The sequence below is a fragment of the Meles meles genome, chromosome 2 (assembly GCF_922984935.1).
Source record: "Meles meles chromosome 2, mMelMel3.1 paternal haplotype, whole genome shotgun sequence".
Classification (NCBI taxonomy): Eukaryota; Metazoa; Chordata; class Mammalia; order Carnivora; family Mustelidae; genus Meles; species Meles meles.
The window spans coordinates 144,952,334-144,972,960 of record NC_060067.1 but is presented as its reverse complement, the minus strand read 5'-3'; the positions used below and the strand labels follow the sequence as shown (position 1 = coordinate 144,972,960).

Genomic DNA, 20,627 nt, shown 5'->3' with positions numbered 1-20,627 from the left:
CACCTGAATGTTTATAGCAGCAATGCCCACGATAGCCAAACTATGGAAAGAACTTAGATGTCCATCAACAGATGAATGGCTAAAGAAGATGTGGTAGATATAGATATAGATATAGATATAGATCTACAATGGAATACTATGAAGCCATTAAAAACCCCAAAATTTTGCCATTAGCAACAACGTGGATGGAACTAGAGGGTATTATGCTGAGTAAAATAAGTCAATCAGAGAAAGACAATTATCATACAACCTCTCTGAAAAGAGGAATTTAAGAGTTAGGGTGGGAGGCTCATGTGGGGTAGGGAAGGAAAAAAATGAAACAAGATGGGATTAGGAGGGAGACAAACCATAAGAGACTCTTTTTTTTTTTTAAAGATTTATTTATTTGACAGATAGAGATTACAAGTAGGCAAGTAGGCAGAAAGGCAGGCAGAGAGAGAGAGAGGAGGAAGCAGGCTCCCAGCCAAGCAGAGAGCCCGATGCGGGGCTCGATCCCAGGACCCTGGGATCATGACCTGAGCCGAAGGCAGAGGCTTTAACCCGCTGAGCCACCCAGGCGCCCCATAAGAGACTCTTAATCTCACAAACAAACTGAAGATTGCTGGGGGGTTTGGGGGTAGGGATAGGGTGGCTGGGTTATGGATGTTGGGGAGGGTATGTGCTATGGTGAGTGCTGTGAAATGTGTAAGATGATTTAGAGACCTGTACCCCTTGGGCAAATAATACATTATATGTTAATAAAAATAAATAAAAGGATAAATAAATAAACAAGCAAGCTGAGGATGGGGGGACTGGAGAAAAATATAACTTTGGAACTCTATCTTACAAGTTCTATATGGATCAACACGTAAATATAAAAAACTGAAACCAAAGTTTTTTTAAAGATTGATTGATTGATTGATTGATTGATTGATTTGACAGAGATCACAAGTAGGCAGAGAGGCAGGCAAAGAGAGAGGGGAAGCAGTCTTCCGGCTGAGCAGAGAGCCTGATGTGGGGCTCAATCCCAGGACCCTGGTATCATGACCTGAGCTGAAGGCAGAGGCTTTAACCCACTGAGCCATCCAGGCGCCACTGTTTTTTAAATATAAAGATTACTTTTGAAGTATCAGAGTGGGTAAGGCCATGTTAAGTATGACCTATCATGTAGAAATAATTTTTTAAGAAGACTGAAAAATTCAAGTGCCTAAAAATCAAAAACTTCTGCTTAAAAAAAGGTCATTCTAAGCAAGTCAAAAGCAAAAAGCTTGCAACAAATATCACAGGCAAAAGACTGATATTCTTATTTAAAACATCAGCACATTGGTGGGGGGGGGGGATGGGCACCAAAAAAAGAGAAAGAGTTAAAAGTAAAGGAATATAAATAGTTTTTAAATACATTTCTTAAATGCAAAACTTAACACATTATACTATAAGAAAATATTAAAATTAAAATTACATTGGAGAGCTCCAAAATGCATGAAGCAAATACTGATAGAACTAAGAGGAAAATTTGACAAATCCATAACTTATAAATAGAGATATAAATAAACACATCTTTCCCAGTAATTGCTGGAACAGTACTAAGAAGATTAGCAATGATATAGAAGACCAACACTATAAGCCAACTTGACCTCACTGATATTTATAAACCACTAGACTCCGAACCAGCAGAATAGACTCTATTTCCAAATGCACATGGGTCTCATGCTTCATTGAAAAGGACAAACTTCCCACCTTCCCCAACAGAGGAGGACCATTCTTTGGTCATGGGTAGACCAGTAGCTATGCTCTTCTGCTAGAACCTCCAAACAAGTTCTCAAAAATTATGTGGATCACTTACCAAAATACACCGAAGTTGGGCCAAAAAACAAGTCTCAGTAAATGTCAATGGAAATCATAAGGAGGACATTCTCTGAGCAAAACTGTATTAAATTAAAAATTAAAATCAGAATAATGTTTGGAAAAATCCCTGAATACTTGGAAATTAAACAACATACTTGTAAATCAACAAAAGGCCAAAGAAGAAATCACAAGGGGAATTATAAAACATTTTTAACTGAATAAAAATGAACACATAATATATCAAAATTTGTGGTAGTAGCTGAAGTACCACTTAGGAAAAGTTAGAGGTTTAAATATTTACATTAGAAACAGAAAGAAGAACGTCTAAAATTAATTAAGTGTCCATCTTAGAACACTAGAAAAAGAAGAACGTATTAAGCCCAAAGTAGGTAGAAGGAAGGAAATAAAAATAGAAATCATAGATCTAGAAAAGAGAAAAACAATGGGGAAAATCAATAAAACCAAAAGTTAGTTCCTCAGGAAAAAAATCAATAAAAATCTAGCTAAACTTGTCAAGAATAAAAGAAAGGGGAAAAAAACACACACACACAAATTACCAGTATCAGAAATTAATATTCTACAGATTATAAACAAATAATAAGGGAATATTTATAATAACTTATGCCAATAAATTCAAGAATTTAGATGAGATGGACAAATTCCTTAGAAGACACAAACTATCAAAGCTCATTGATGTATCAAAGCTCAGTGGCACAGATTGCTTCACTGATTCAGTCTATCAAACAGTTAAGAAAGAAATCATATCAATCCTATACAAACTCTTCCAGAAAATAGAGGAATGCGGAGTCAGCACCAGATGTCCCTAGATAGAGTCTGCCTCCAGCTTCCGAATGTTTCAGAAAGTGGCTCTCTCAAACTCTTACAAAAGCACAAATCTGCTGAGAGTAAACATAGATTAAGTGAAAAGAAAAAGTAGAAAATATTTGCAAATAACATCTGCCTACTTTAACTTATCCAGCTTGAAACCACCACTTCCAAACAGCTTCTTTGGTGTATGTTTTAGTAAATGGTTTTTAAGTATACCTGATTTGAGATTCTGACCTTGGGGACCAACCATCCCAGTTCACCCAGGACTTTCCTTATTGTTAACACTAAAACCCCTCAGTCACCCAGTTCTGGGGGGGAATCAGAACGATGGCCCTATCTAAACCTGAATTTCATTGCCCTGTAAACCAAAACCTAATTCCAAACTCTCAAGGAAATTTTTGCTTCTTCCATTTTGCTGCTTCTCTTAGATGTACAGATTCCAATCAAAAGATGATTTAACTATAAAGAAGAAAATAATAGCATGAGGGTATCATTCATACCCTCATTTTATAAACTCCAGCCCTCGCCCCCCAACGTTTTCAAGTATTAATATGATTTTTTTTAAATCCCAACTGCAAAAAAAAAAAAAGGCATATAAGGGCAATACTTCTATTGTAAAAATTAGAATTCAAAGGAGTGTTTTTATGTGGATTTAAGAATTTTAACAAAAGGCATCAGAAAGACAATATTTACAAGGTGACAAACTGCATTCAGTCCTTAAGGTATGGCTGTGTTTACCTTTTATTTACACCAGATGGCAGACATGAGCTCAACTTCTTTGCCTCAGTAAGATTCTGAATTTAGATTTTTTCAGTTCAAAGTCATAAATCAGAAATGTCCTTAGAGTGACCTATGGATGTAAATTACCAGAATTTATCATCTGCTGTTACATATGTGGGATCTTTCCTGATGTCCTGCCTCAGAGAGTCATTTATTAAGTGTGTTCAAAAGGAAATTTTTCCTTTGAGGCCCCACAATGTGGTCACTGCAGTGGAAAGCCTGTTTCCCATGCTTAATGACATACTACTCTCTGGGTAAAGGACAAAGATGAAGAACACTTGGAGAGAAGAAGCAAAAGGAAGGGGCTGGATAATACATTCCCTGTCTTAACATCTGTTACAATCTCTAAAATGAATATATAAATTGAAAGATACAAAAATACAGCATCTTAAGAACTTCCAATCTCTCTTGACTTTCTAAGTCAACAGCTTTGAGTAATATTGATCTTTATCTGTTCTGGGAACAAATTTATAAGTTTGCTTCTTTCCATTTGTTATAGTGTGGAGCTGTAGTGACACACAGTTTATTCAAACTACACTAAAATATGCAAAGGAAATACAGCTTCTATAATTTTCTGTCTTGCTAATCTAGCTTACCAACCTCCCACCTCTTCTTCCAGGTAAAAGAAAAAATTAAACCTGCTGAGAAATAATATCCAGTTACTTCACATTAAATGGTCTGCTTTCAGCTTGCAAGTGTTCTTTTCAGGTAAAAGCTCAGGTTTTCAGAATCCCCACTAGCACCACTTCTCTCCAATGGCATCTTGGGATAGAGTAAATAAAACTTCATTCTTCCTGGAGACCTTGGGGTATTCCCCCAAGTTCTTCAGGGACAGGGCAGGAAGGGTGTAACTTGGGCACAGGTAAGGCTTACCCTGATAACCGCAGCTGACATCTATTCTCTCTCTGGGTGTTGCAGCCCTCCCCACTGACTTAGAAACACCAACCTCAGCTCTTTTCTCAGATAAACATGCCTCCTAAGACAAGACTCTGATTCTGAGGCCAAATGATCCACTCTGCAGCCTTTGGTTTCAAGATCACCTCATCCCCATCGTACCTACATTCTTACTAAGATTACCAGTCTTCCTTCACTTCCCCAGGACAAACAAGGACTTCTTAACACCTTCCATTCCACATTGGAGGTAAAGGAACCTCTGACAAGTCAGTCAGCCTCTTCTACCTAACTGTACACTCTGAAGTTTACAGGGTTATGGCTGCTCTTTGGGTATTGACTGAGAAAGAAGCCTGGGACCCCTCTGCATTTGGTTTCAACATCTGTAGTATTTGCACACACACACACACACACACACACGTTCTGGGATTTTAATGGAAGGCAGGGAAACCCCTTACACATTCTGAATGTCTGATCACCACCGTCCCTCCCTCCTTGTATCGTCTTCGTTTTTGTTTTTGTTTTTGTTTTTGTTTTCTTTGTTAAGATTTATTTATTTACTTCAGAGAGTGAGAGATTAAGCACATGCATGAGCAAGTCGGGGAAGGGGCCAAGGAAGAGAATCTTCAAGCAGGCTTCCTGCCAAGTGCAGAGCCTGATGTGGGGTTCAATCGTGCCACACTTGAGATCATGACCTGAGACAAAACCAAAAGTCAGACACTCAATCGACTGAGCTATCCAGGTGCCCCCCTCCTTGTCTCTTCCTACTGTCCAACTACCACATATGAAGGGACAGGCTCACACTTCCTCTTTTCTTCTACCTTAGACTTCCCAGTATCATTCAATTCTGGGGACCATTAAGCCTCCATGCTCAGACATTTATGTTTAATTATGACTTTAAGAACTACTTCTACTAGACCTGAATCTTCATATGTAAAAGTCTTTGGAATTTAGAAATCTCATATCTCTGTCCAAAGATCTTATTTTCAAGACCTTTGCCCTGACCTAAAATGGTGAAGAAATTTAGTGTCACTTTTTTGCTTTATCTGGTATCACCTTTTCCTTTCTTGGGGCAACAAACCTCATAGTTTAGCCTTCTGTTTAGATTGAAGTTAAAGGGGAATAAGATTTAAGGGACATTGGGCTCCTGGGTGGTTCAGTGGGTTAAAGCCTCTGCCTTCAGCGTAGGTCATGATCCCAGGGTCCTCGGATGGAGCCCCACATTGGGCTCTCTGCTCAGCGGGGAGCCTACTTCCCTCCTCCTCTGCCTGCCTCTCTGCCTGCTTGTGATCTCTATCTGTCAAATAAATAAATGAAATCTCTTAAAAAAAAAAAAGATTTAAGGGACAAATGAATTTAATTAGCAATAATCGCGCCTCGGATAAACCTCATTGGCTACGATACTGCCACTGCGCAAAGCTGGGACAAATGAATTTAAATAATTTTCAAATATTATGAATACTATCCCTATTATAGGTCCTCCATATATAAAGAACTCCATGTGTAAAATGTTTAAATAAGACTTGGCACATAACCATAGCGATTCCCATTATCAATAGTATTATTGAATATAAATTGAAAGCAGTCCTGTACACCAGAGATAAGAAGACAAAGTAAATTGTCATGTTGGGACTATGGCTCAGTGGGTTAAGCCGCTGCCTTCGGCTCAGGTCATGATCTCAGGGTCCTGGGATCGAGTCCCGCATCAGGCTCTCTGCTCAGCGGAGAGCCTGCTTCCCTTCCTATCTCTCTGTCTGCCTCTCTTGTGATTTCTCTCTGTCAAATAAATAAATAAAATCTTTAAAAAATATAAAAAAATAAAAAATAAAAAAATAAAAAATAAAAAAAAACTTAAAATTGGACATAAAATGCCTTTTTGAACTTCCATTTTTAAAAATATTAAAGACAGAGGAAGTGAGAAAAAAAAAGCATGAAATCAGACTATAATTTGCATTGTGTTTGCGAAAGAAAGTTGATTGTCTGATTCAACATCTGACAAAAGTAACTTCCTCTTTTTCCTATTTTGATTTTTATTGGCTGGTCAATGAATGTCGTACTTAGTCATACCAGCACGGGCCCTAGCTTTTCCTAAATCAACATAAACAAAGTCAGTTGCCTCAACGCCTCAGAAAAATAAGGGACAACATGGTTACATAAAAGATGTTAAAGTAACTGCAACCGGCAACTACAACAAAATCGTTGTAAAAGAACATTATTGACAGGAACTCATTGACTCCTACCCATAGCTTTGTGGGAAGGACAAAGAGAAGCTACACTGTTAATGACAATTAATACAAAGTTGCTTCACCAATACGTTTTATGGTCAAAACATTCAAGTTAAAATGTACCTGTTGTTTCTGTTTTCTCTCAGTGTGACAGTTGTGAGCCCTGCTCCATTAAGCTGACAGGCCTGTGTGTGAATCTGCTGGGCAAAGCAGTATTAACCTCTTTGACATTGGTTTTACTAACCCTGGGGCTCTTGTTTCTTCAGTTAATGTGGTTTTGGTGTTAATATTTCCAGCCTTCCAAAGGACATGCTTATAGGTGCTGCCTAACCTTTGAGAATAATTACACTCTTTTGCAACAAAGTACCTGGTATCCTAGAAAATCAATAAAACAATCTGAATGTATAAGATTAAAGTAAAAAAATCAATATATTAGGAGGAAGAGGCATAGTATCCAGCCATTTAAATTTTTCAAAGGTTATGTCATGACATAACCATTTGGGAACCTACTTTTTCAAGGTTTGGATTTCATAAAAGCCCTCATGGTTTCATTGTTATGGCATTTTTAGTCATCACTTAACAAAACTGAAATGCCTCTCAGAACTTCTTGAAGCCACAAAACGGGAAACAGGATAGAGGGGAACAGCAATTCATCATCTGTGGGACTCTCCCCTTGAAAGGTGAAATATATAAGAGGTGCTATTTCCTACAGTCTATGACTCTCCACAAAACGAGATTCTGGTGGGATCTCAATGCTTCCTGTGTCCCTATCCAAAGTGGTTTTCAAGGTAAGCTCCACACGGCCTGGACTTCTGCAATGCCCCAGCAGCCACTATGAGGATGGGAAGAACCAGGCTTATTCAGCAGGCTTCCATTTATTCTGCGGAAAAGGCTTTTCTGTTTTTAAAAACAGTTCGAAAGCCACTACCTTGAGCTTTGTATAATCATAACACAGAGAGGGAAAAACAAGCACCTATTCTTCTCATGGTTATGCTCATCCCCCAAGCCAGTGCAAACCGGGAGCGTATGTGCGAACCCCTGGAAGATAACTGGGGTATGAAAACAACTACAACAGATTGCATGTAAAATAACTTAGTAAAGTTTATTTTGAAAACAAAAGTGATAACTAGAATATAAGAGGTACAGACAAGGTATTTGGGGCAGTAACTCTCTTTATCCTGGTCACACATCTGAATTACTGGGAACTTAAAAAAAAAATGGGGCAGACCCACTTGAATGGGTTCTGATTTAATCAGTCTGGAATAGAGTCGAGGAATTAGTATTTTTGAAGTTCCTCAGGTGATGTTGATGCACAGTGTGGATTGATAACCACAGTCTTACAAATATGCAGAGAAAGAGATTCTACACACCCAGGGAGGCAAAGAGCAAAGGCACCTTCTTCAGGATTCTATAGCTTTCAGACACCCAAGGGCATCTGAGCTCATGCTTCACTTGACAACTGATGGGACAGCTGTTACTTGTGAGAGTTAATGAGAGCAGTTTTCATTCCATCTCTGTCTGATTACATTACCATTTGCTTTAGGGCAATATTTTCAAAACTTAAAATCTTAAGAATCACTGGAGAGACTTGCTAAAACTAGCAATTCCAGGGCACCTGGGTGGCTCAGCTGGTTAAGCAACTGCCTTTGGCTCAGGTCATGATCCCGGAGTCCTGGGATGGAGTCCGGCATCGGGCTTCCGGCTCCATGGGGAATCTGCTTTTCCCTCTGACCTTCTCCCCTCTCATGCTCTCTCTCACTCTCTCTCTCTCTCAAATAAATAAATAAAATCTTAAAAAAACAAAACAAAACTAGCAATTCCAGGCTGTCCCTTCCACACCCTAATTCAGTAGTTCTGTACTGCTGCCTAGGAATCTGTGCATTCAAGGGCACCCCACAGGACACTTATGATTTGGCAGGCTGAGAAACCCCGCTCCGGAATCTACAGGACCCAAATGCCTCTTACTGCTCTTCTTACAATTTTCACCCAACTCCCGTCTATCGAAATGCTATTTCTAGAACAATCTTCCCATTCCCTATAACCATTTTGCCATTCTGGGATGCCTACCATAGCCTGATGACATTCAGTCATTCAGTTGATGTGTTCTTGTCTTTTCTTGTCTGTTCTCCTCCCCTCGGGACTGGGCACAGAGAGGGTCAGTCTAGTCTTGAGACTACAGAGCATGGCGGTGAGGAAAATCTAAAAACAACAACAAAACAATGATAATAAAGGGAAGAGGCCACATATGGAAGTCCAGCAGACAGTACGACTCGAAACAACTTGTGTAGGTGTTGGGAAGAAGGGGGTGGCAACAACAGTTTTTCATACTTGCTGTTCAGTGCTTTCTGTGTATTATCTCAGGGGTCCACAGAGATGCATATACCACTGCAGTCTCAGTTTGCATAGAAGAAAACACTGATATTTAGGCTAAGTAACTTGCCCCAAGACACACACCAGTCGAGTGATACAGAGCCCAGAAGCAGGTGCAAGCCAGCCAGCTTTCAAACCACTAAGCAATGGGGTCTCCTGCTTACAGAGAACAGAACAAGCAAATGAGGTTCAGAAAGGTGCTTCGATTCCCTATCATCTCATCCCCATTTTCAGGGGAAAGAACAAGTGACCTACAAAAACTCCAAAGCTTAGACAAGTCTCAAGGAGAGGTGTCCTCTCCTGCTCCTGCCTGAGCCTTCTTGTCTGGAATTCAGAGGGACCACCGTTGAATTTGTTTTTAAAAATCAGTGAACAAAAGTATGTGTCCACCGAAAGCAATTTACTTAAAAATGACTTTATTCCAGAGGCACCTGAGTGGCTCAGTGGGTTAAGCCTCTGCCTTCAGCTCAGGTCATGATCTCAGGGTCCTGGGATCGAGCCCCGCATTGGGCTCTCTGCTCTGCAGGGATCCTGCTTCCCCCTCTCTCTCTGCCTGCCTCTCTGCATACTTGTGGTCTCTGTCTGCCAGATAAATCTTAAAAAGAGAAAAAAAAGACAAAATGAAAAAAAAATGACTTTATTCCAAAGGTAAGAGATGTTTGTTGGAGACATCTTCTTTGCCTGACAACTCAAAACCGGAACTCTAATAACTAACCTGTGTTCTGTGTACTGTTTCGCATTAGGTTTTCATCATCAGTCTGAGAAATGGGGCCATTCCCTTGGATGTGTCTTTTATCGAAGGAAGTTCAAGGAAAATGATGATTTAAAAAAACACAATTTGTTATTGTTTCTGAGGAATGTGAAAGGAAACCCTTTAAGAAATAGACCATAACAAAAGGTATAGCTGAAAACAAGTGCACTGGGGAGCCAATGTGAGCAACCTAACCCAGATTCCTCACTTCCCCCTCTGAGATATGATACTAATCTTTAAAGTAAGAATGGTGTTACCTAAAATAGGATGAGCCATGACCATAGGTCAAGTCCAGCCCCTTTGGACTGTTTTGAAGGTCTTCCTTCCAGAAAAGACTGATTTCTACCTTTCTTAGTGGTTAGAAAAAGAGAAGAGTAAGAAAATTCAACAGTGATACCACGTAGGCTGCAAAACCTGGACTATTGACTATCTGGCCCTTTATAGAAAAAAATCTGCTAATCTCTGACCTAAAACCAAGCTGATACCATCTGTTTAGCTTACCATAAACAACAAAGCCAAGATGAGTTCCAGGGTCCTATTTTAAAGGAGGCTCTCTTACTAGCTAACTAACTTCTCCTAATCTCCCTTTCAACCCTTGAAATTCAAATTTGTGTTTCAGCCAAACTCCAGATGACTGCAGGGCCACTCACAAATGATACAGATGTTCAAGACTCATTCTGTGAAAGGCAAAGATCTACTCCATGTTGAAACAACTAAGTTATTCCCTTGACACAGGGAAAGAAAGAGTACTTGGATTCTAAGTCCCCCAATATGTCATAAGGAGCATAAACAAACAAAACAAGTAAACCCTAGTGTGGTTCCAGAGGGAAGGGTCAAGACAAGGTGAACTAAACCCCCTTAAGCAGGACAGCCCCAAGATCTTCATGGAGGCCAGTTTAGAAACCACTGATGGAGAGTGGGCACCTGGCTGGCTCAGTTGGTGGAATATGAAACTCTTGACCAAGTAAGTTTGAGCCCTATGTTGGGTGTACAGATTACTTAAAGATAAAATCTGTTTTTTTAAGATTTTATTTATTTGTTTGACAGAGAGAGAGATCACAAGTAGGCAGAGAGGCAGGCAGACAGAGAGGGGGAAGCAGGCTCCCTGCTGAGCAGAGAGCCTGATGCAGGGCTCGATTCCAGGACCCTGGGATCATGACCTAAGCCAGTCACCTTCTTAACCAACTGAGTCACCCAGGCATCTCAAAAATAAAATCTCTTTTAAAAAGATTTTACTTATTTATTTGATAAAGAGAGAGAGAGAGAACACAAGTGTGGGAAAAGGCAGAGAGAGGGAGAAACAGAGTCCCTGCTAAGCAGGGAGCCCAATGTAGGGCCCAAACCCAGGACCCCGGGATCATGACCTGAGCCGAAGGAAGATGCTTAATGACTGAGCCACCCAGGTACCTCTTAAAAATAAAATCTAAAAAACAAACAAACAAACAAAACAAAACAAACAAACAAAAAAACGCTGATGGAGAGAAAAGAAATAGACTTGATCTTGAGGGGCTCCATGGAATCCTGGCTCAGAATGTAAGCAAGTCCCATTCTCTCTTTAAACCACAGTTTTGTGAGTTTTAAAAAGATGGTCTACCTATCTTTTAGAACTGTTTTTAAGACTAGTGTTAATGTATATAAAGCAATATATATATGGCCACAAAGAATATTCTTCACAGGGTACCTGAGTGGCTCAGTCAGTTAAGTGTCTGACTCTTGCTTTTGGCTCAAGTCATGACCTCAGGGTCATAGCATTGAGCCCTGCATGGGGCTCCACACTCAGTGGGGAGTCTGCATGAAGATTCTCTCCATCCACCCCCTCCACTTGCTTGCATGCTCTCTCTCTCTCTAAAATAATTTAGAAAAAAAAAATCTTCATGATATATAAATAGCAATTATATATGTATAATTTCATTTCTTCAATCTTGACATGCCACCTACATTTCAAAATTTGAACAAAATGAAATTAGCTTACAATAACATGATAAAAACTGTGATAGAAATGCTGTATAGGGCACCCGGGTGGCTCAGTGGTTAAGCCCCTGCCTTCGGCTCAGGTCGCGATCCTAGAGTTCTGGGATCGAGCCCCTCATCGGGCTCTATGCTCAGCAGGGAGCCTGCTTCCCCCTCTCTCTCTGCCTGCCTCTCTGCCTACTTGTGATCTCTGTTGCTGTCAAATAAATAAATAAAATCTTTAAAGAAAAGAAAAGAAATGCTGTATGAGGAGGTAACTATGTTACTAAAGTCTGTAGTTTCCCTCATCAATATGATTAGAGAAAGTTAAGTGTCTCAGCCAGAACTTGGAGAATGTTGCGTTCTCCACCACTGCCCCCACGTACCCCCTCGCTGTTTCCGGTTAAGGAATTCATACCAGCAACAAGGAAATGTGGCTTCAATCCAGGAGAAGGGGGAAGAAAACAAAAACAACTCCACTGTAAAATAGAAAGGAAAATGAGTCTGGCAGATTTATTCCTTTCTGCATTTCCTGTTGCTGCTTCCCAAGACTGGCTTTCAAAAGCAAGAGTTTGTCCCGTGGGAATAACCTGTACAGTGAGGCAGCCCTCTCTGGGAAAGATCTGCCTTTCCCTTTTCATTTCTTAATTTTTTTTTAAATTCTGGAGCCAAAACAAGCCCCAGGTGTCCTTTGTGTCCAATACCAACATGTAATAGTCTCTTTCCTCTGTTTTTACAAGACTTTAGAAAAAGAAAGGCGGGGGCGGGGGGTGGGATTGTCAAAGTCCAAAGGACAGGGGGGAGAACCCAGAGACAGTCCCAGAGGGAAGAAGAGAGCCATGTACTATTTGCAGAACAAACAGAAGTAATGACAAACTAACACTTTTGAGAAACTGGAACTATTCTCATTTATGTGTCTGTTTAAAAATGTATGTTTTGTAAGTACCTGCAAGCGATACCCCTAAGAGAGATTCAAGAGATCGGAGATCGGTACGCATGTAAATGTGGACTCAAACAAAGGACAAAATGATTCAACGGGGGTGGAACGGTGAATTAATGTATATTATATGTCAAAGTGTCTGCCAATTGGGCATGTTCTTATAAAGAATTAATGTTTCACTCACATTCAATACAGTTGACTTGCTCTAGCTGAAATGGGCCTGGATAGCTATTTATTATCCGAGTGGCTTTAACAGCCTTCTCTACCCTGCAGCTGAAGTTATTGAGTCTAACATGTGGTATTCATTAGTTGAAATCCTGGAGTGTAATTGTCCAGATTTGAAGCATAAAGCTTTACAATAAAATTTTGCATTAAAAAAAAAGATTTATTTGAAAGCTCCTGAGTTCTGCTACCAACATAGTGGAAACAATACTAATTTTCTTTTCTTTTGGCCTAAAATACACATTTCATTGGCTTTCTGATAGGCAGTTACATTCCGAAATATTAGAGTTCCTTTTGCAAACAAATTTTAAATAACATTTAAGATATCATTTCTGGAAAATCGCTTAAGAAAAAGAACTCTATCCTTCTTGGAATTATAGGGAATAGTGATTTCTATATCCAAAGCATTTAATTCCCTCTCATTTTACTCCTCTTCTTCTTTCTAAATTCTCCATTCTACTGACTTACTTGAGAATTATAATTAAATAGGGGGAAGGTAATGTTAATAATTTATTTTTAAAAACTTGTTCAATTTTGTTAATTAGCAAAATAGTATCTGATCTCTTTTTCATGAAACTTAAGTTTTACAACCCATTTTCACTCATTTATTTTCACAGTGATGAAATTATGTCAAAGCCTAAAGAAAATATAGAAACATTTCTGAGAATAAGGTATAGGGAAAGGTTTTGGTTTTAGTTTTTTAAATGTCTTTATTTCTAAAACAGAAAAGGTTTGAATTCTCACTTTTTTAATGACAAATAAAATATTTAAGATGAAATCATCAAATATTAAATACCTTACTTAAAACTTTACTACCACCCAATTCCACAGTAATCTAAGGACTATACAAGATGACGTCATAGCAAATAACCCAGAGTTTCAAATCAAGACATATTTCTATACATCGATTAAAAACAATGCGTTGCTCCTTTTTCTTTTTAAAATTTATAATTTTTATTACCTATTAAAGTAATCATATATATACTTTAAGAAATGAAATAGCATGAAAAAGAATGAAGTTGGATCCTTAACTTATACCATATACAAAAATTAACCCAAAAATATATGTAAGAAACAAACATAAGGCCTAAAACTATAAAACCCTTAGAAGAAAAACTAAGGGGAAATATTGACATTGGATTTGGCGATGATTTCTTTGATATGACACTAAAAGCACAGACAATAAAAGTAAAAATGGATAAAATGAACTACATCAACGTTGAAAGTTTTTGTGCATCAAAGGACATAATCAAAGTGAAAAGGCAACCTATGGGAATGGAAGAAAATATTTGCAAGTGATATCTAATAATGTGTTAATATCCAGAATATATGAAGAACTTCTACATCTCAGTAATAACAAAAATAATTCAATTAAACATAGGCAAAGGACTTGAATGCACATTTCTCCAAAGAAGAAATAAATATTGCCAAAAAGCATATGAAAAGATACTCAACATTACTAATCATTAGGGAAATGCAAATCAAAATCACAATGAGTTATCACCTTATATCCATTAGGATGACTATTATTAAAAAGAAAAATAAAAACAAAATAAAGTTTAGCAGGGATGTGGAGCAACTGGAACTCTTGTGCACTGCTGGTAGGAATATAACATGGTATAGCTGCTATGGGTAACAGTATGCCAATTCCTCAAAAAATTGAAAAATAGAATTGCCATATGATCCAGCAATACCACTTCTGAGTATATATATCCAGAGAATTGAAAGCAGGGACACAAAGGGATATTTGTACATTTAGGTTCATAGCAGCATTATTCATGATAACAAAAAGACTGAAGCAATTCAAATGTCCAAACGATGAATGAGTGGATGGATAAACAAAATGTGGTAATATGGAATATTATTGTGCTTTAAAAAGATAGGAAGTTCACAGGGCGCCTGGATGGCAAAGTCAGTCAAGCATCTGACTTGAGCTCAGGTCATGATCCCTGCATCCCTGGATCAAGCCCCACATGGGGCTCCCTGCTTGGTGGGGAGTCTATTTCTCCCTCTGTCCCTCACCCTGCTCATGCTCTCTCTCTCTCTCTCTCAATCTCTTGCTCTCTCTTTCAAAAAGATAAATAAAATCTTTTTAAAATAAAATAAATAAATACATAAATAAATAAAAATAAAAAGGAATGAAATTCTGACACATGCTACAACATGGGTGAACCTTCAAGACATTATGCTAAATATAACAAGCCAGACACAAAGGGACAAATGTAAGTATGATTTCACTTATATGAGGTATCTAGAGTAGTAGAATGATGGTTGTCAGAGCTGGGAATAGGGAGGTATGTGAAGTTATTGTTTAACACATACAGAATTTCAGTTTGGGAAGATGAAAAAGTTCTGGAGATGGATGGTAGTGATAATTGCACAACAATGTGAATGTACTTAATGCTCCTGATTGTACATGCAAGAATGGGTAAAATAGTAGATTTTATGTTATAATTATACAACTATGGACATATACACACATATAAACATACATGTACATACACATAAATATATATAATGCACTTACCCTTGCCATATTTCTCAAATAGGTGGCACAATTTTTTACTAAATCAATATTTTATCATAAGTATCTGAATATTGTTCAGAGATAAGCCTTATAGTATACAATGATTACAACTCCCTTTTATGTACAGCCCTTTGTATTTCCTAAAGTTCATAATCACTTCAGGTTTTGGGGTTTCGGGTTTGGGGAGAGGGTTTCTTTTTCTACGTAATTCCTTTATCTATGTAATTCTTTTTCTATCTAGTACTCTCTCCAAACCTCCAGCAGAGCTGTATTTTTTTTCAATATAATAAAAATATTAAACAATATGTCAGGGTTTTTTTGTTAGAGATATTTGTCCTAGAACCCACTGTCTTCCCACTCCAATCTGGACTTGTAGGCTCAGTCTATGTACAGCCATCATGTTGGGACCTCTATTCACTATTATCCTAGGAATTACTTTTACCTCCAGGATTCTATGTTATTGTTCCTCTTTCTCAGAACTCACATCTTTTTTTCCTTGATTTACTTCCTTCTTTTGACTGGGCAGATTTCCAGAAGCTTCCTGAAATAAAGAATATGTTAGAGTTTAATTTTTTACAAACTTGCTTGTAAAATAATTACTTTATTGTAACCTTTGTTGGAATAAAACAAGTAGCTGACTCTTGAATTCAATATTGGCCATAACTTTTACCGAGAACATTTGAAGCCACTTTTCATTGTTCCCTAGATGTAGGGAATGGTGTTCAGAACTCAAATGTAATTTAAATCCACATCCTTTATGTGTGGCTCAGGTTTTCTCCTAGGTATTTTTTTTTTTTTTAAAGATTTTATTTATTTGACAGAGAGAAATCACAAGAGAGGCAGGCAGAGAGAGAGGAAGGGAAGCAGGCTCTCCGCTGAGCAGAGAGCCCGATGCGGGACTCGATCCCAGGATCCTGAGATCATGACCTGAGCCGAAGGCAGCGGCTTAACCCACTGAGCCACCCAGGCGCCCCTCTCCTAGGTATTTTGAAGATTGTCTCTTTACCCTAAGTTTCAAAATGATGTGCTTTGTTTTAAGTTTCTTTCCCACTAATATGTTGGAATTTAGTACATAATTTCAACTTGGAACCTTCATATCTTTCTATTTTGGGAAACTTTATTTTTCTCTCTTTTTTTAATTTCCTCATCTCAAAATTTTCACTTACCTATTTTTGAATCTGTTAGTCAGATACTAAATCACCAAATTTCATTTTCTTATCTTAGTCTTCTTATTTGAATTTGGTGGTATATTACTCCTTTGACTAGGTTATATTACCTGGCAGTGTTGATGGGATATCACTCCCATGACTACATCATGTTTTATAAGACTGTTTTAGCAAACTAGAATGAGAGGTCATCCTTGCTGGATTGATAAAATGAGCAGGCGTGTTGAAGAAGCTCATGTGGCAAGGAACAGCAAGTGATCTCTAGGTGGCCTGTAGTATCTGAAGCAGCCAACAGCCGGAATTTAAAAAGGTAGGGCCTGGAGTCATAGAGTTGCAAGAAAATGAATTCTGTCCAGAACCTAACTGTGCTTCAAATTGGATCTTTCTCCAATTGAGACTCTGATGCAAAACCTAGATTGCAGTCATGGGTGACCCCGAAAGAGGGGTCATGTCTGAACTTTTAACACACACACATACACACAGAGCATAAGAGAAATGTGTGTATTGTGTAAGCTACTAGACTTGCGGTAATTTGTTATGCAGCAATTGAAAACAAATACACTAGATAATTTTCTCCACTTTATTTTCCAACTTTTTAATTAAAAGTTTAAAATTGGGGGCGCCTGGGTGGCTCAGTGGGTTAAGCCGCTGCCTTTGGCTCAGGTCATGATCTCAGGGTCCTGGGATAGAGTCCTGCATCGGGCTCTCTGCTCGGCAGGGAGCCTGCTTCCCTCTCTCTCTCTCTTTTCCTGCCTCTCTGCCTACTTGTGATCTCTCTCTCTCTCTCTCTCGCTGTCAAATAAATAAATAAAATATTTTAAAACAATAAATAAATAAATAAAAGTTTAAAATTGGGGGGTGGGACTGGGTGGTTCAGTCAGTTGAGCATCTCTTCCTCTCAGCTCAGGTTATGATCTCAGCATTATGGAATTGAACCCCCAGTCTGGCTCGATGCTCGGCAGGGAGTCTGCTTCGGATTCTCTCTCTCTCTCTCTCTGCCCTGCCCTCCTGCTCTCTCTCTCAGATAAATAAATCCTTATAAAAGGTTTAAAATTTTTATCATATATTTAAATTCTAATAGTTATTTTTGTTCTTTGAATGCTTTTAAAATGTCAGTAGTATCCAGTTCATTGTAGAGAGCAAGAGAAATAGTTTGAGGACTTCTTTATAATGGATAACAAAAAATAGCCACAGCACTTCTCCATTCTCTATATCCATACCCTTTTCTTTTTTTTTTTTTAATATTTTATTTATTTATTTATTTGACAGAGAGAAATCACAAGTAGGCAGAGAGGCAGGCAGAGAGGGGAAGGGGAGAAGCAGGCTTCTCACTGAGCAGAGAGCCCCATGCAGGGCTTGATCCCAGGACCCTGAGATCATGACCTCAGCTGAAGGCAGAGGCTTAACCCACTGAGCCACCCAGACACCCCTCCATACCCTTTTCAACATGATTTCGCAACCACTTTCATGAACATATAGAGTTTTTTACCCAAGTCTGAGCTGGTCTTCTAATTTGTTTTGTTCACTGGAATATGGAAGAAATGATGTAGCAGGAAGAGCCTAGGCATCAAGAAGTTTTCCATACTTCTCATTTTCTTGGGTCGCTGCCTCTGCCTAATGAAAAAGCTTGTTAGAAGATGAGAGATCACACTCAGACCAGAGCTGAGTCAGCCTAACTATACCCAAGATGTGAGAGAGCCCTGCACAATCACCAAACCACTTACCTAACCTGGCAATTGACTACAGATACATGAGCAAGACTGTCTCATGTGCAGCCCCCTAGTGACCAGAATATCTGTGAGTTTAATGCATATTGTTTTAAGATACTATGTGTTAGAGTGATTTGTTATACAGCAATAGCCAAATAATACACAGTTCTTAATATAGACTTTTAACCAATTCTTTCCTTTCATTTCCACCCTCATCCTCTTCAGAGGTATCTATTGCCTCCAGTTTCTGGGAGTCTGTAGTGTTAGTCATTTTTGTCTTGTAGACTCCTCCTTTTGTATGCCATTAGATTTCAGCTTCTTAGGCTCTGCTAAATCAGCTACAGAATTCCTTCTTCCAAATTTTCATTGTCAGTTCCCATTTGGTATAATAACCTCTCCTACTCTTACTGACATTATTCGTTTACTGCCATTTTTAATGGGATCTCAGGAAAGAGGCAAGATAAACATGTATATTCACATATTTTATTGTAACTGTGAGTTCAGTATAATCCTCAGTTGCAAAACCAAGATGTATTTTTGCCTCCAAATTCTATGCCATTTTTATAAAAACAAAATGTACTCACTCTCCTTTGCTTGTCACCTTTACTTCATGATATTTGATCTGGTTGTTGATGGCAACTCCCACTATTCCCCAGCCCTCTCTATGGCCCTTCTTCTCCTGTATTTTTCGGCACTTATCAAGGATTCGGCCCTTATCAAGGATTTTTCAGCACATATCTAGGGTTCCATGGAATCCTAGAATATCTCTGATATGTTGCTAGGGATTCTATAAGAGAAATGATGAAAAATACAAACATTAATTTTTGAATTTGGCATGCCATGCAATTCTAACACTCATAGTGATGGGTCATGACCAAGCAGCCCTGGTAGAAATTTCTTTCGAGTCTTTCTGCTCTTTTTGTCAATGCAGAGTAGGACAATTTTATTTGGTTAGGTTCTTTCTCAATTTGGGTTGTGAAATATAGAAGATAATTGATGATTTCTGCACACAGAATTGCACAGAGTAGAGGACAGGAAACTAATAATTTCAAGCTTTTTCTTCCAAGTTACATCCCACAATCACTCATTACACATACCAAGTTGAACTAGGGGAAAACAAAAAACAAACAAACAATCAGAGCAGAACAAAAAAAAAAAAAAACTTACTAGTACAGTAGAAAATCTTAGGAAAACTTTTATTCTGAAGAAGGAATTTTTATGCACCATGTCTCAGCTTTTCCTCTGTCAATTTGCTCTTGCTGTAAATGTTGCAAGATTGTGCAGATTAGGAGAGATTGTATTGAATGTTTTCATAATCTTTGTTTCTTTCTTGTTTATTTGTTGTGACCTCCTGTTTTTTATTTCATTAACATTTGTTTTATAAACATGACTGACCTCCAACATGGTGATACTTGAAGGTGCATGAGAGATGGGAGAAGAGAATTCTTATCCCAGGCTTAGGGACAATTTTCATAATGTTGGCGATGAAGTATTATGATGGGTTGCAACAAGTAATACAGAATGATAGAAAGAGAGAGTGGTAGAAACGTAGACAGACAAGCATGAGGAGCAAAAACAGAAATCATTTTATTTTGGTTAAAGATGAAATTTCTATGCCCATCTCACTTGACCCAAAACTGAAACTTTATGCAACAACAGCAACAACAACAACAACAAAGAAAAAAGGGAGAACCACAAGTGTCATATTAAAAAGTCCATATCATTCTTTACTTTGGCTTTCAAAAATAATGTTTTGTGCATGTATAGGTCTACAAAAGAATCCAGGAAACCAACAGGTATATAATAATTTTATAACTCTATATGTGTCCAATAATTTGTAACTATATTGAAGCCTGAATTTGTCAAACAATAACAAATAGTTTCTTCTAAATCTTGAGTAAAACCAGGCCCCCCCTGGCGGCTCAGTTGGTTAAGTGTCTGACCTGGCTAGGGTCATGATCCCACCGCCTGTGCAGCCCCTCCTCCAGCTCCCTCTGTGCTCAGTGGGAAGTGTGTTTCTCCCTCTAACCACCCCCATACTCCTCTCCATATCCCTGCTTGCTCACATGTGCGCGCGCTCTCTCTCTCTCACATAAATATATAAGGTCTTTTTAAAATTTTTTTAATAAATAAATAAATCTTGAGTAAAACTGTGCCTTAGGCTATATTCTTATTCATTGCTTTGGGTCATGGTATTAGTAATCCAATATTATATTGGATATTATATTCCAATATATAAATATAAATCCAATATTATAAATAGATTTTCATGTTGAGGGGCACCTGGGTGGCTCTGCCTTCAGCTCAGGTCATGATCTCAGGGTCCTGGGCTCTCCGTTTGGCATCGGGCTCTCCGTTTGGCAGGGAGCCTGCTTCCCCCTCTCTCTCTGCCTGCCTCTCTGCCTACTTGTGATCTCTGTCAAATAAATAAAATCTTTAAAAAA

The 20,627-nt window shown here is 38.4% G+C and overlaps 1 non-coding gene across 1 annotated transcript; it reads right to left on the bottom strand.

The window, feature by feature from the left end:
* Nucleotides 1-5,610: 5,610 nt before the first annotated feature.
* On the bottom strand, nt 5,611-5,744 carry LOC123937674. The gene has a single exon (XR_006817517.1). It is a non-coding gene; the product is annotated as a U4 spliceosomal RNA (small nuclear RNA).
* Between the last annotated feature and the right edge of the window lie 14,883 nt (nt 5,745-20,627).